The following is a 16,377-nucleotide window of genomic DNA, read 5'->3' on the forward strand; positions in this document are numbered from 1 at the left end:
TGGCTCCCAAAATGACCTCTACCAATTAGTGGATCTAAAAGGATTGGATAGGTTAGTGGGAAGGTTAGCAATAGGGTAATACTGTAGCTCCACCTCCTTACTCTGTGATAGCTGGAATTTCTGCAATAATGTTTAAAGGTCAACTGGCCCTTAGAACCAACTTCTCTGGTTTTAAATGGCCTATGTGGCATCGATATGAGTCAAACATGAATTATAGTGTCAAAATTGTGAGTTCGTCATGATTTACTAGAGGGTTGGGTATGGATTATTCACATGCCCACTTTTACCAATGATGCCCAATTGCCCAGAGACTACACGTTGTGGTCCGCCCCCAGCTGCCATGTGGACATTTTGTTGTCAAGTCTGCATATGGGTGCAACGCACGCACATTTAGCTCGGCAAAAAGGACTGAAAATGGGCATCCATAAAGCTGATGCAAACTTCCATGCATTTCAACAATATTGCCAGATGGCCAGGAATGGATTACCTACGACACAGTAATTTCTGATGCCTGTCAATCGTCAAACCACTGATGTTGGTGAGTATATTAGCTAAATAAATCGCTGGTACTAGCTAGCTTCTACTTTTGGTAAACATTATTTGATCATGCTAGCGAGCCAGCCTACCAATGATACCACATATGAAATGGGAATGATACTGTAGCTAGCTAAATACACCAAGCTAACGTATAATGTGATGTAGCATGTCACAGGAAGATGTGCATAGCTCACGCTAGCTAGCTACCTTGCTAACAACAGCTAACTGTAGGCCATTGGCATTCAGGGTCAATACAGGTCAGGTCAGGCACTTGGATACTAGCTTGCTAGCTAATCATAGGATGTAGCCAACTTGCTTTCAATAATGTTTCAACTTGAACTGGCTAGCTAACGTTAACTATCGTTAGCTAGGTAGCCAACTCATTTAAACTCGGACAAAGATACAGTATGATAACTAACCCAGATGTGCAAGTTAGGTAGCTAGCTAGCTAGGGGGCTTCGTCTGCTAACCGAAAACAAGATGCCTGTTCTCATAAACGTTTATCGTGTAAAAATAAATGAAGGATGGTACTTGTCTACTACAAATATAGCTATGGCTCTGGCAGCAAATAGCAAAACGTATCAGCAAGCATTCAGCAATGTACACAGCTAGAAACCGCGTAGGCGTCACGGGCATGAATCAAATCTGTAGTTACTCTATTAGCATATACATTACTTCCAAACTAGATTTTTCTCGCTATATGTTTGAGTGATGATATATTATTTTATTCACAAGCCACGTACAAAACCTGGTGGATTTGTTGTTCAGCAGCATCGTGAGAACCCCCCCCCCATAGCAGGAGCTATTTCAGAAGGCTGAGGCAGTGGCCAGACACCAGTCCCTCTTCAGAGTAATGGAGGACACTTGAATCAGGTTGGTCACATTTTATCTGGTCAATGGTAAAAATTCTGTCCATCCTGGAATTCACCTAACCACCAATGATAATGTAATCAGTGCTGTGTGTCTTGTATGTTATAAGGAGGTGTCTCCTTCCTCTGTGCCAATGGACTACTATTGGGAAATGTTCCCTCAAAAAAAATTCAGCACTGAGCAAATTTCAGGTCTACTGAGCGTAAACTTGAATGTTGTGAAAATTCTGTGCAACTTCCGGTGCACGTTTAATGTGAACACTGAGGCGGTACCCTCTTTAAGTTCCAGTTTTAAGTGGCCAAGTAGGCTACTGTGGCTATTTGATCATAATGTAGACCTACCAGAGTGGCCTACCATAAAAAACAATGGAGAAAATGCATCCCATAACATGTTAACATGGAAATTTTGCCTACAGTAGCAGCCAATGTGTGGTGTTCAATGTAGGCCTATATTCCATGAGACTTTTGGAAAAAACATGAAGAGCTTGACATTAACCTGTTTATCCACTTGTCTTTCAGACAAGGACGTGACTGAAAATGTTGTTTGATGCAAGAAACTACTTTACAAAATAAAATGCATTATTATTCCCATACCATTATGCTACGTTCTGCCTATTGGCTACTTAGCTTATTCAAGAAGTCTCAAAATACAACACTGCCCCTTTAAGACATAAAAAAGCTCTTTACCTGACTTGCTTTTCAAGTATGTCTAGAAATGCAAACATTTTGTGCTCTTGTTGGAAGCAACCACTCCCCCATTGTTGACTAGGAATTAGCTATAAGTGGGCTAATAACTCACTAACTAGCAAAGAATATGAACAAATGTGCACACGTGGCTACATGCAGCTCTCGCTTTGATCTCAAAACAAGTGCATATATTGGCGACCGCTCATACTGTAGCCTGAACACAGTCCAGTTTAAAGTAAATGGCACAGATCCATATAAGGCGATGGCTATTTACATATAGGCCTACTGCAGCTCTGATTGGTTATGGCGCACCGGACTGTGTAGAGTATGGGCCTGAGTCATGCCTGTCAATGCAATAGAATCCTACTCCAATGCGCTCTGCCTACAAGACAATCTCTTGCAAAGTTCGTTTTGTATACTATGTCTTGCATAGTTCGTTTTGTTACGGTATGTTACATTGAAAGTGGCTAATATTGCGTTGATTTGATCACAATTCCCACACTAGAGCGAAACGTTGATAGTGTTAACTAAAGGGGAAAACTCTAGAAAGTTGAGTGAAGTTCAGTCTAGTGCTTCTCTGAGCGGGCTGATACTTCTTCAACATGGCAGTCCGAGGGAAGCTGCTCGCCTGCGCTTGCGGCTTAGAGGGAACGTTGCTCCTGGGCCTGAGTGAGTAATGCCAACCGGTCAGTGCCATGCTGGCACGTGTTCCTTGTGAATTAGCTGTGGATCAGGATTTCTGATTGGCTATGTTCAACCGTGTATTTACTGTTTGCTTCTATGACTGTATGGTGACAGTCTTTCTCTCTCTCTCTCCCTCCTTTTGTGATATAGGAGCTGGGTCGGATATAGGAGCCGAAGTCAGGCTCCTTCTAGACCAGTATCTATGATGAGAGGGGCCTGGAGCAGATATACGCTGCCATCCCCAGCAGGCATTTGCAAACACCTTAGAAGGGACATAAGGTGATTACTAATAAGACAGTACATCACAAGTGTTTAGTAATATCACCCTTTCAATATGTGTCACTCATCAACTCTTCCTTGTTTTTCTACAGATGGGCAGAATATATGCTTTTTAAATGGAGTCCTCTGACTGACAGGTTGATACTGATGTCTGAATTGGCACCCAGCATTACAATTATACAAGACATCTATTACTTTCTATCGTCTTTTGTTATTATTGAATCGAATGGTACTGTGTATTCTTCAAACATGTCAGGGAAGTCCTGTCTTATACGGAACACCATACATGAAGGTATAATATTTGCACATTGGTATATAAGCAGAACACTGCTTCTAAAGTATTGTGTGAAGTATGGTTTATTCTACATGGAACTGTTAGACTTGAAAGTTATCAAAACACTTTGTTTAGAATGTCTACATACTGTATATGATGGTGTGTATAGACAGTATGGACAGTATATGAATAGAAAAGGTGTGTACAGCAGTAGTTATATAGGATGAGCCTTGACTAGAATACATTATATACTGTACATATGAAGTGGGTAAAACAGTATATGTAAACATTATTAAAGTGACCAGTGTTCAATGACTATTTGTATTTATTATGGATTCCCATCAGCTGCTTCCAAGGCAGCAGCTACTCTTCCTGTGGTCCAGCAAAATTAAGGCAGTTATATACAATTAAAAACATGACATTACATTTCACAACACATTAAGTGTGTGTCCTCAGGCTTCTACTCTACTAACACAAAATCCATGTGTACGTGTGTGTATAGTGCGTATGTTATCGTGTGTGTATATGCGTGTGCCTGTGTGTGTTTCTCTTCACAGTCCCCGCTGTAATGTTTTACTTACAAGCCATTAACCAACAATGCAGTTTTAAGAAAGAATACCCCCCCCAAAAATAAAGAAATATTAAATATAACATGTTTTTTAAAACAACAAAAATAAAAATACAATAATACTAAATAAAAGTATAATAATTAAAGAGCAGCAATAAAAATTTAAAGAGCAGCAGTAAAAATAACAATAGCGAGGCTATATACAGGGGTACCGGTACCGAATCAATGTGCGGGGGCACCGGTTAGTCGAGGTAATTGGGGTAATATGTACATGTAGAGTTATTAAAGTGACTATGCATAGATAATAAACAGAGAGTAGCAGCAGTGTAAAAAGATGGGGTGCAAATAGTCTGGGTAGCCATTTGATTAGATGTTCAGGAGTCTTATGGCTTGGGGGTAGAAGCTGTTTAGAAGCCTCTTGGACCTAGACTTGGCGCGCCGGTACCACTTTCCGTGCGGTAGCAGAGAGAACAGGCTATGGCTAGGGTGGCTGAAGTCTTTGACAACAGAGGCCTTCCTCTGACACCGCCTGGTATAGAGGTCCTGGATGGCAGGAAGCTTGGCCCCAGTAATGTACTGGGCCGTACGCACTACCCTCTGTAGTGCCTTGCGGTCAGAGGCTGAGCAGTTGCTATACCAGGCAGTGATGCAACCAGTCAGGATGCTCTCGATGGTGCAACTGTAGGACCTTTTGAGGATCTGAGGACCCATGCCAAATCTTTTCTGTCTCCTTAGGGGGAATAGGTTTTGTCGTGCCCTCTTCACGACTGTCTTGGTGTGCTTGGACCATGTTAGTTTGTTGGTGATGTGGACACCAAGGAACTTGAAGCTCTCAACCTGCTCCACTACAGCCACGTCGATGAGAATGGGGGCGTGCTCTGTCCTCTTATTTTTCCTGTAGTCCACAATCATCTCCTTTGTCTTGATCACATTGAGGGAGAGGTTGTTGTCCTGGCACACACGGCCAGGTCTCTGACCTCCTCCCTATAGGCTGTCTCGTCGTTGTTGGTGATCAGGCCTACCACTGTTGTGTCAACGGCAAACTTAATGATGGTGATTGAGTCGTGCCTAGCCATGCAGTCATGAGTGAACAGGGAGTACAGGAGGGGACTGAGCACGCACCCCTGAGGGGCCCCTGTGTTGAGGATCAGCGTGACGGATGTGTTGTTACCTACCCTTACCACTTGGTTGGGGCCCGTCAGGAAGTCCAGGATCCAGTTGCAGAGGGAGGTGTTTAGTCCCAGGGTCCTTAGCTTAATGATGACCTTTGATGGCACTATGGTGTTGAACGCTGAGCTGTAGTCAATGAATAGCATTCTCACATAGGTGTTCCTTTTGTCCAGGTGTGAAAGGGCAGTGTGGAGCGCAATGGAGATTACATCAGCTGTGGATCTGTTGGGGTGATATGCAAATTAGAGTGGGTCTAGGGTTTCTGGGATAATGGTGTTGATGTGAGCCATGACCAGCCTTTAAAAGCACTTCATGGCTACATACATAAGTGCTTTGGGTCAGTAGTCATTTATGCAGGTTACCTTTGTGTTCTTGGGTTCAGGGACTATGGTGGTCTGCTTGAAACATGTTAGGATTACAGACTCAGACACGGAGAGGTTGAAAATGTCAGTGAAGAAACTTGCCAGTTGGTCAGCACATGCTCGGAGTACACGTCCTGGTAATCCGTCTGGCCCTGCGGCTTTGTGGATGTTGACCTGTTTAAAGGTCTTACTCACATCAGAAATTTGCATACAGAAATTTGCATCCTGTAGCACTAACTCCAAAAAGTTTTGGGACACTGTAAAGTCCATGGAAAATAAGAGCACTTCCTCCCAGCTGCCCACTGCACTGAGGCTAGGAAACACTATCACCACCGATTAAATCTACAATAATCGAGAATTTCAACAAGCATTTTGCTACGGCTGGCCATGCTTTCCACCTGGCTACCACTACCCCGGCCACCAGCTCTGCACCCTCCGCTGCAACTTGCCCATGCCCCCCCCGCTTCTCCTTCACACAAATCCAGACAGCTGATGTTCTGAAAGAGCTGCAAAATCTGGACCCCCTACAAATCATCTGGGCTAGACAATCTGGACCCTTTCTTTCTAAAACTAGCCGCCGAAATTGTCGCAACCCCTATTACTAGCCTGTTCAACCTCTCTTTCGTAACGTCTGAGATCCCCAGAGATTGGAAAGCTGCCGCGGTCATCCCCCTCTTCAAAGGGGGTGACACTCTAGATCCAAACTGTTACAGACCCATATCCATCCTGCCCTGCCTTTCAAAAGTTTTTGAAAGCCAAGTCAACAAACAGATCACCGACCATTTCGAATCCCACCGTACCTTCTCCGCTATGCAATCCGGTTTCCGAGCTGGTCATGGGTGCACTTCAGCTACGCTCAAGGTCCTAAACGATGTTATAACCGCGATCGATAATAGACAGTACTGTGCAGCCGTATTCATTGACCTGGCCAAGGCTTTCGACTCTGTCAACCACCGCATTCTTATTGGCAGACTAAATAGCCTTGGTTTCTCAAATGACTGCCTCTCCTGGTTCACCAACTACTTCTCAGATAGAGTTCAATGTGTCAAATCGGAGGGCCTGTTGTCTGGACCTATGGCAGTCTCTATTGGGGTGCCACAGGGTTCAATTCTTGGGCCGACTCTTTTCTCTGTGTATATCAATGACGTCGCTCTTGCTGCTGGTGACTCTCAGATCCACCTCTACGCAGACGACACCATTTTGTATACATCTGGCCCTTCATTGGACACTGTGTTAACAAACCTCCAAACGAGCTTCAATTCCATACAACACTCCTTCAGTAGCCTCCAACTGCTCTTAAACACTAGTAAAACTAAATGCATGCTCTTCAACTGAACGCTGCTTGCACCCGCCCACCCGACTAGAATCACTACACTCGACGGGTCTGACCTAGAGTATGTGGACAACTACAAATATCTAGGTGTCTGGTTAGACTGTAAACTCTCCTTCCAGACTCACATTAAGAATCGCCAATCCAAAGTTAAATCTAGAATCGGTTTCCTATTTCGCAACAAAGCCTCCTTCACTCATGCTGCCAAACATGCCCTCGTAAAACGGACTATCCTACCGATCCTTGACTTCGGCGATGTCATTTACAAAATAGCCTCCAACACTCTACTCAGCAAATTGGATGTAGTCTATCACAGTGCCATCCGTTTTGTCTCCAAAGCCCCATATAATACCCACCACTGTGACCTGTACGCTCTTGTTGGCTGGTCCTCACTACATATTCGTCGCCAAACCCACTGGCTCCAGGCCATCTATAAATCACTGCTAGGCAAATCCCGCCTTATCTTAGCTCATTGGTCACCATAGCAACACCCACCCGTAGTCTGCGCTCCAGCGGGTATATCTCACTGGTCATCCCCAAAGCCAACACCTCCTTTGGCCGCAATTCCTTCCAGTTCTCTGCTGCCAATGACTGGAACAAATTGCAAAAATCTCTGAAGCTTGAGACACTTATCTCCCTCACTAACTTTAAGCATCAGTTGTCAGAGCACCTTACCGATCACTGCACCTGTACACAGCCCATCTGAAATTAGCCCGCCCAACTACCTCATCCCTATATTGTTATTTATTTTGCTCATTTGTACCCCAGTATCTCTATTTGCACATCATCTCTTGCACATCTATCATTCCAGTGTTAATACTAATTGTAATTATTTTGCACTATAGCCTATTTTATTGCCTTACCTCCATAACTTGCTAAATTTGCACACACTGTATATATATGTATTTCTGTTGTATTTTTTTTGACTTTGTTTTGTTTTACCCCATATGTAACTCTGTGTTGTTTTTATCGCACTGCTTTGTTTTATCTTGGCCAGGTCGCAGTTGTAAATGAGAACTTGTTCTCAACTGGTTTACCTGGTTAAATAAAGGTTAAATAAAAAAAATTAAAAAAACATCGGCTACGAAAGCTGATGCTCTCATGCATGTTTCAGTGTTACTTGCCTCGAAGTGAGCATAGAAGTAATTTAGCTCGTCTGGTAGGCTCGTGTCACTGGGCAGCTCGCGGCTGTGCTTCCCTTTGTAGTCTGTAATAGTTTGCAAGCCCTGCCACATCCGACGAGCGTCGGAGCCGGTGTAGTACGATTCAATCTTAGTCCTGTATTGACGCTTTGCCTGTTTGATGGTTCGTCGTAGGGCATAGTGGGAGTTCTTATAAGCTTCCGGGTTAGAGTCCTGCTCCTTGAAAGCGGCAGCTCTACCCTTTTATCTCAGTGCGGATGTTGTCTGTAATCCATGGCTTCTGGTTGGGGTATTTACGTACGGTCACTGTGGGGACGACATCATCGATGCACTTATTGATGAAGCCAGTGACTGATGTGGTATACTCCTCAATGCTGTCTGAAGAATCCCGGAACATGTTCCAGTCTGTGCTAGCAAAACAGTCCTGTAGCTTAGCATCTGCGTCATCTGACCACTTTTTTTTATTAACCGAGTCACTGGTGCTTCCTGCTTTAGTTTTTGCTTATAAGCAGGAATCAGGAGGATAGAGTTATGGTCAGATTTGCCAAATGGAGGGCGAGGGAGAGCTTTGTATGCGTCTCTGTGTGTGGAGTAAAGGTGGTCTAGAGTTTTTTTCCTCTGGTTGCACATTTAACATGCTGGTAGAAATTAGGTAGAACGGATTAAAGTTTCCCTGCATTAAAGTCCCCGGCCACTAGGAGCGCTGCATCTGGATGAGGGTTTTCCTGTTGATTTATGGCCTTGTACAACTCATTCAGTGCAATCTTAATGCCAGCATTGGTTTGTGGTGGTAAATAGACAGCTATGAAAAATATAGATGAAAACTCTCTTGGTAAATAGTGTGGTCTACAGCTTATCATAAGATACTCTACCTCAGGCGAGCAAAACCTCGAGACTTCCTTAGTATTTGATTTTGTGCACCAGCTGTTGTTTACAAATATACACAGACCGCCACCCCTTGTCTTACCGGAGTCAGCCGTTCTATCTTGCCGATGTAGCGTATAGCCCGCTAGCTGTATGTTATCATTGTCGTCGTTCAGCCACGACTCGGTGAAACATAAGATATTACAGTTTTTAATGTCCCGTTGGTAGGATAACCGTAATCTTAGGTCATCCAATTTGTTATCCAATGATTGAAGATTGGCTAATAGGATTGATGGAAGAGGCAGTTTACTCGCTCGCCGTCGGATCCTTACAAGGCACCCCGATCTACGTCCACGATATCTCCGTCTCTTCCTCACGCGAATGACGGGGATTTGGGCCTTGTCGGGTGTCTGTATGATATCTTTCGCAGCCGCCTTGTTGAAGAAAAACCTTCGTCCAATACGAGGTGAGTAATCGCTGTCCTGATATCCAGAAGCTCTTTTTGGTTAGTCCTTCATTTTTTGTAAGATTTTCTGAATTTTATTGTTTGATTGACTATGACTTTTCAGATCACCCAGTAATACTATCTGCAAGGTTAGCTCCAGGTAAATATTGCAATCCTTTAGCCATTCCTGGCCCTGTGTCCAAAAACAAGCTACAAATGGACAGAACCAAAACAAATGATCTAATGATTCTGTCTCTTCACAGCAAAATCTGCAGAGCTGGGAAGATTGTATCCCCCATATAAATAACATTCTATTGGTAGCAAGAATTTTATATAATAATTTACATTGAAAGATTCACATTTTTGAATCCGGTGTCGTTTTGCGTGTCAGTTCATAAACACTATGCCTTGGGATCGGTACGTCAAAGATCTCTTCCCAACTATTTTGCAATCTATATGGAACGGCTGTCAATCCTTTGGTCCTTAAGTGAAACTGACATACTTTTTTATTTATCACAGTTTTCCTTAACCAATTATGTTCTTTAATGCAAGGCCGACAGACAAGTTCCTTACTTTCTCCCCCTTCCACTTTCTCTTCCACTTTTGCAGTAAGGCTGCAATTATTTGGTTGTAATTTTGGGTAGAGCAGACATTTCCATATGTTTTTGTTAGCTGCATGTGCGACATAACTCCACCAGTCCTACCGATGATATCATTTACGAAGATTATACCTTTTTAAACATTCTGTCAAAAAATAAAGGTTTTTTGTCAATTAGTATATTTGAATTTAACCACAATATTTGTTGCATTATTTGTTCTGTCGTTTCTGGAGGATTAAATTGAAATTGCAACCAACTTTCTATGGCTTGTTTTAGAAATAGTGATATTTGGGAGATTATTTCCTTTTCAAATAACTGAAAGTGAGAGGTTGTAATCTGAATAAAGGGAAAAAGGCCTTTCTTGAACATTGGGTGAGACAATCTTACTAATTTGCTTGAGAACCAGTTCGGATTTAAGTATAACTTTTGTATGACTGAAGCTTTTAGTGATAGGTCTAATGCTTTAATATTTAATCATATCTGTCCTCCGAATTCATATTCATTATATAAATATGCCCTTTTAATTTTGTCTGGCTTGCCGTTCCAAATAAAATTGAATATTTTTTTCTCATATAATTTAAAAAACTGTTCGCTAGGCGTAGGCAAGACCATACGCAAATAGGTAAACTGGGATAATACTAAAGAGTTAATCAGGGTGATTTTTCCACAAATTGACAGGTATTTTCCTTTCCATGGTAGTAAGATCTTATCTATTTTTGCTAACTTTCTATTAAAATGTATTGAAGTGAGATCATTTATTTCCTTTGGGATATGTATTCCGAGTATATCCACATCACCATCAGACCATTTTATTGGTAAACTACATGGTAATGTAAAAATTGTATTTTTTAGTGATCCAATACGTAATATAGTACATTTGTCATAATTTGGTTGTAATCCAGAGAGGTTAGAAAATGTATCTAGATCCTCTATGAGGCTGTGGAGGGATTCTAGTTGTGGATTTAAAAGAAAACATGAATCATCAGCGTACAATGACACCTTTGTTTTTAAGCCCTGTATTTCTAATCCTCTGATATTATTATTGGATCTGATTTTAATAGCTAACATCTCGATGGCCACAATAAATAGATAGTGGACAACCTTGTTTCACTCCTCTTGACAGTTTAAAACTTTCTGAGAAATAGCCATTATTTACTATTTTACACCTAGGGTTACTATACATGATTTTGACCCATTTTATAAGAGAAATGCTCCAGGCATTTATATATAAACCCCAGTCGAACTTTATCAAATGCCTTTTCGAAGTCTGCTATGAATAGCAGGCCTGGTTTCCCATATTTTCCATAGTGTTCTATTGTTTCCAATACTTGCCTGATATTATCTCCAATGTATCTTCCATGTAAAAAACCTGTCTGATTAGAATGAATAATATCTGACAATACATTTTGCTAGGATTTTTGCATCACAACACTGAAGTGTAAGGGGCCTCCAATTTTGTAAATGGACTGGATCTTTATATTTTCCACTTGTATCCTGTTTCAGTAATAATGAGATCAGACCTTCTTCTTGAGTGTCAGATAATCTACCATTTACATACGAGTGGTTAAAACATGCTAATAACGGTCCTCTTAGTATATCAAAAAACGTTTGGTATACCTCGACTGGTATGCCATCCAACCCTGGAGTTTTCCCGGACTTAAAGTCTTTAATTGCATCCAGAAGTTCCTCCTCTGTAATTTCACCTTCACATGAGTCTTTCTGTGTGGCTGTTAATTTGACATTATCAATAGAAAAAAAAATCTCTACAATTAGCTTCAGTTAGAGGAGATGGAGGCGACTGAAAAGAAAACATATGCTTAAAGTACTTTGTTTCTTCCTTCAAAATATCATTTGGTGAATTATGGGTTACTCCGTCAATTGTAACCAGTTTCATGAAGTTATTTTTGGTAGCATTCCTATGTTGAAGATTAAAAAAGAATTTTGTGCATTTTTCCCCATATTCCATCCAGTTTACTTTATTTTAATAATATATTACACTTGATCTTTCTTGAATAAGTTTCTCCATTTCTTTTTGTTTTTCCTCTAATTTATTCTGAGCCTCTATGTTACAGTTTTTATTGCCATCTATCTGTTCTGTTAGACTTTCTATTTCCTTTCTTAGTATAAACTCTTTTGACCTAAATTGCTTTTGTTTTCGAGATGAGTACTGAATTGCATGGCCTCTAAAGGCACATTTAAAGGTGTCCCATACAATAAGGGGATTCGCTGTACCTATGTTATGTTGGAAAAAGTCTATCTATTTGGACAATTTGCACATTCGGATCGAAATTACTATTAATTAATATCATCACCCCTTTTGAATTTCTTTGCCCATGGGAGAAGTATATTCCCCCCCCCCATTCTTTTTTCCACGCTACTTCATCTCGAATTGTTGAATGAGTTTCCTGTATACAATAGATATTATATTCCTTCTCTTTGAGCCATGTAAATATTGTTCTTCTTTTGTTATTATCAGCTAAGCCATTACAATTATAACTGGCTATACTTATTTCACCATACACCATAATGAGATACAAGTTTCAAGTCTATTTATCATTATATATGTTTGTAAATTTACCAATAAAAAATAGCGTAATGATTGAGTGTCCATATAGCTGGACCGTGATATTTGCATTGCTATGGAGTAACCCTTCAATTGTTCTCCACTAATTCCCCCGCTAAAGCCCCTCCCCATCCCAAGTTGAGCCGTCATCCCAGTGATCAGCATCCCACCCACGTCCCTCCGTATCCCTAAGGCCCCGAGAGGCCAGGACCCATCCATTGAAAACAGCACACAGTGCCACCCACAAAACAGAAGCAGATTAACCGCCAAAAGCATTTCCAATGCTTTCACCTCTATATATATATATATATATATCTATATAACTATTTAAAAAAAATTATGCATATCCTATTTTCCATCATTATCAATTAATATGTGTAATAATGTCGGCAGTTCACGCGTAGGATTCTAACATATAACCCGGATTGCCATTGTATTACATTTAATTCATTGACAAGCAATTATTATCCTAGCAAATAATTGCTGTGGTCCATCCCATACCCCCCCCCCCCAACATCCCCACCCGCCCACAACAGATGCCAGACAAGCACACACGCACATACTCACATACTCCAACACACTCAAATGCAAATCAATTTATAACATTTTTGACATGCGTTTTTCTGGATTTCTTTGTTATTCTGTCTCTCACTGTTCAAATAAATATCATTAAAATTATAGACTGATCATGTCTTTGTCAGTGGGCAAACGTACAAAATCAGCAGGGGATCAAATACTTTTTTTCCCTCACTGTACTCCTCAATGTCATCGGAAGAATCCCGGAACATATTCCAGTCTGTGCTAGCAAAACAGTCCTGTAGCTTAGCATCTGCTTCATCTGACCACTTTTTTATTGACACTGGTGCTTCCTGCTTTTAGTTTTTGCTTGTAAACAGGAATCATGAGGATAGAATTATGGTCAGATTTTCCAAATGGAGGGCGAGGGAGAGCTTTGTACGCGTCTCTGTGTGTGGAGTAAAGGTGGTCTAGAGTTTCTTTCCCTCTGGTTGCACATTTTAACATGCTGGTAGAAATAAGGTAAAACGGATTAAAGTCCCTGGCCACTAGGAGCGCCGCCTCTGGATGAGCGTTTTCCTGTTTGCTTATGGCCATATACAGTTCATTGAGTGAGGTCTTAGTGCCAGCATCAGTTTGTGGTGGTAAATAGACAGCTACGAAAAATATAGATCTTGGTAGATAGTGTGGTCTACAGCTTATCATGAGATACTCTAGCTCAGGCGAGCAAAACCTAGAGACTTCCTTACATAGCTGTTATGTGAATTATTTAACAAACTATTTCAGTGTCTCTGTGCGTCTCCCAAAAGGTTGTAAGTATTTTGGGATTTAAGTAACGGACAGAGTCCCGGTCTGCATAGTCAGAGATTTATTCATTGAGAATTCTGCCATCACAATTTCAGAGTCCATCTTTTATACTCATACGTCATACAAACATCCTGCCCCCTCCCCTTAGGCGGCCTGTATTTTTCCACTATACACATCTTGTAAGCCCTCACACACTTCGGTTCAGCTCATGTTTTCCTCTGCTCTCCTGACCATTAGGTCACACACTGTTCTTATCTTTTCCTACTCCTTGCTCGGCCAGGTGGCAAACTTCAGTTATCGCATCCTCACAATATCCTGCATACTCCTCAAAAAGCGTAACAGTTTCTCTCCTCCCTAAATTGGGAGGCCCCTTTATCTTGGTTTAGACAGTTCTCCTTTGTTGTCTGGTCTAACTCTTACTCACATTGCTGAATAGTAGCTCAATGTCATAGTCTTTACTGGTCCTACACTCACACATTCTAACACATTTCACACAGTTTCTGGGTGTAATAATTAGTCATTAATAATTAATCTATCAATCCACCCTTTGACTAAATATTACACACAAACAAAATACACTGCTCAAAAAAATAAAGGGAACACTTAAACAACACATCCTAGATCTGAATGAATGAAATAATCTTATTAAATACTTTTTTCTTTACATAGTTGAATGTGCTGGCAACAAAATCACACAAAAAGTATCAATGGAAATCAAATTTATCAACCCATGGAGGTCTGGATTTGGAGTCACCCTCAAAATTAAAGTGGAAAACCACACTACAGGCTGATCCAACTTTGATGTAATGTCCTTAAAACAAGTCAAAATGAGGCTCAGTAGTGTGTGTGGCCTCCACGTGCCTGTATGACCTCCCTACAACGCCTGGGCATGCTTCTGATGAGGTGGCGGATGGTCTCCTGAGGGATCTCCTCCCAGACCTGGACTAAAGCATCCGCCAACTCCTGGACAGTCTGTGGTGCAACGTGGCGTTGGTGGATGGAGCGAGACATGATGTCCCAGATGTGCTCAATTGGATTCAGGTCTGGGGAACGGGCGGGCCAGTCCATAGCATCAATGCCTTCCTCTTGCAGGAACTGCTGACACACTCCAGCCACATGAGGTCTAGCATTGTCTTGCATTTAGAAGGAACCCAGGGCCAACCGCACCAGCATATGGTCTCACAAGGGGTCTGAGGATCTCATCTCGGTACCTAATGGCAGTCAAGCTACCTCTGGCGAGCACATGGAGGGCTGTGCGGCCCCCCAAAGAAATGCCACCCCACACCATGACTGACCCACCGCCAAACCGGTCATGCTGGAGGATGTTGCAGGCAGCAGAACGTTCTCCACGGCGTCTCCAGACTCTGTCACGTCTGTCACATGTGCTCAGTGTGAACCTGCTTTCATCTGTGAGGAGCACAGGGCGCCAGTGGCGAATTTGCCAATCTTTGTGTTCTCTGGCAAATGCCAAACGTCCGGCACGGTGTTGGGCTGTAAGCACAACCCCCACCTGTGGACGTCGGGCCCTCATACCACCCTCATGGAGTCTGTTTCTGACCGTTTGAGCAGACACATGCACATTTGTGGCCTGCTGGAGGTCATTTTGCAGGGCTCTGGCAGTGCTCCTCCTGCTCCTCCTTGCACAAAGGCGGAGGTAGCGGTCCTGCTGCTGGGTTGTTGCCCTCTACGGCCTCCTCCACGTCTCCTGATGTACTGGCCTGTCTCCTGGTAGCACCTCCATGCTCTGGACACTACGCTGACAGACACAGCAAACCTTCTTGCCACAGCTCGCATTGATGTGCCATCCTGGATGAGCTGCACTACCTGAGCCACTTGTGTGGGTTGTAGACTCCGTCTCATGCTACCACTAGAGTGAAAGCACCGCCAGCATTCAAAAGTGACCAAAACATCAGCCAGGAAGCATAGGAACGGAGAAGTGGTCTGTGGTCACCACCTGCAGAACCATTCCTTTATTGGGGGTGTCTTGCTAATTGCCTATAATTTCCACCTGTTGTCTATTCCATTTGCACAACAGCATGTGAAATGTATTGTCAATCAGTGTTGCTTCCTAAGTGGACAGTTTGATTTCACAGAAGTGTGATTGACTTGGAGTTACATTGTGTTGTTTAAGTGTTCCCTTAATTTTTTTGAGCAGTGTATATGTTGTTATAGAAATGAATCACACACATTGAAGCATATAAGTTGGTTTGCATATAAAAACATTAAAAAATTTCTCATTCAATACAGGTTCATCAGGGTTACCCCATGATTCAAAGTGTAACGTTACTTTTTAGCAATGGTACCTAACCTGTTTACCCCCTATCTGGAAACAACAGTCTAAGCCTATAGTGAAGAACATTTGCTTCATCACATCCTGCAACATCGGTTAACTAGTACATCATACTTAAAACAAGACTTTAATACACAAAAGATCATTACAATAACTTTTAAACTAGAGATTTATAGTTCTAGGTAAACATCCAGTCTCAAACTATCTGAATCGTCGTCGTCCTCCACCAAGCCTGGTGGGTCATATTCTTCATTCCTTAGGTCGGAGTCCGGGATTGGGCCGTATCTCACCATCTGCTGTGATACTGCTCCAACGCCTTGCTCACCAATCCTCGGACACAGGGAATAAGACAACATCCACAAAGAACAAGCATACCCATAGACGTGATTGC

General features: G+C 42.1%; 1 protein-coding gene and 1 long non-coding RNA gene across 4 annotated transcripts in view; both read left to right on the forward strand.

Annotated features, from left to right (window-relative positions):
• The window catches only part of parp12a (poly (ADP-ribose) polymerase family, member 12a), a 33,675-nt gene that overhangs the window by 1,633 nt on the left and 15,665 nt on the right, over positions 1-16,377 (forward strand). The gene's annotated exons all lie outside the window — the stretch shown is intronic.
• LOC121576976 lies at positions 54-3,255 on the forward strand. 2 transcript variants are annotated; one of them, XR_006002549.2, is made up of 4 exons: positions 54-538; positions 1,309-1,410; positions 2,928-3,056; positions 3,149-3,255. It is a non-coding gene; the product is annotated as an uncharacterized LOC121576976 (long non-coding RNA). The 2 variants fall into 2 exon arrangements; XR_006661544.1 differs by having other exon boundaries at positions 56-538; positions 1,306-1,410.

This window comes from Coregonus clupeaformis, chromosome 11 (genome assembly GCF_020615455.1).
Source record: "Coregonus clupeaformis isolate EN_2021a chromosome 11, ASM2061545v1, whole genome shotgun sequence".
Classification (NCBI taxonomy): domain Eukaryota; kingdom Metazoa; phylum Chordata; class Actinopteri; order Salmoniformes; family Salmonidae; genus Coregonus; species Coregonus clupeaformis.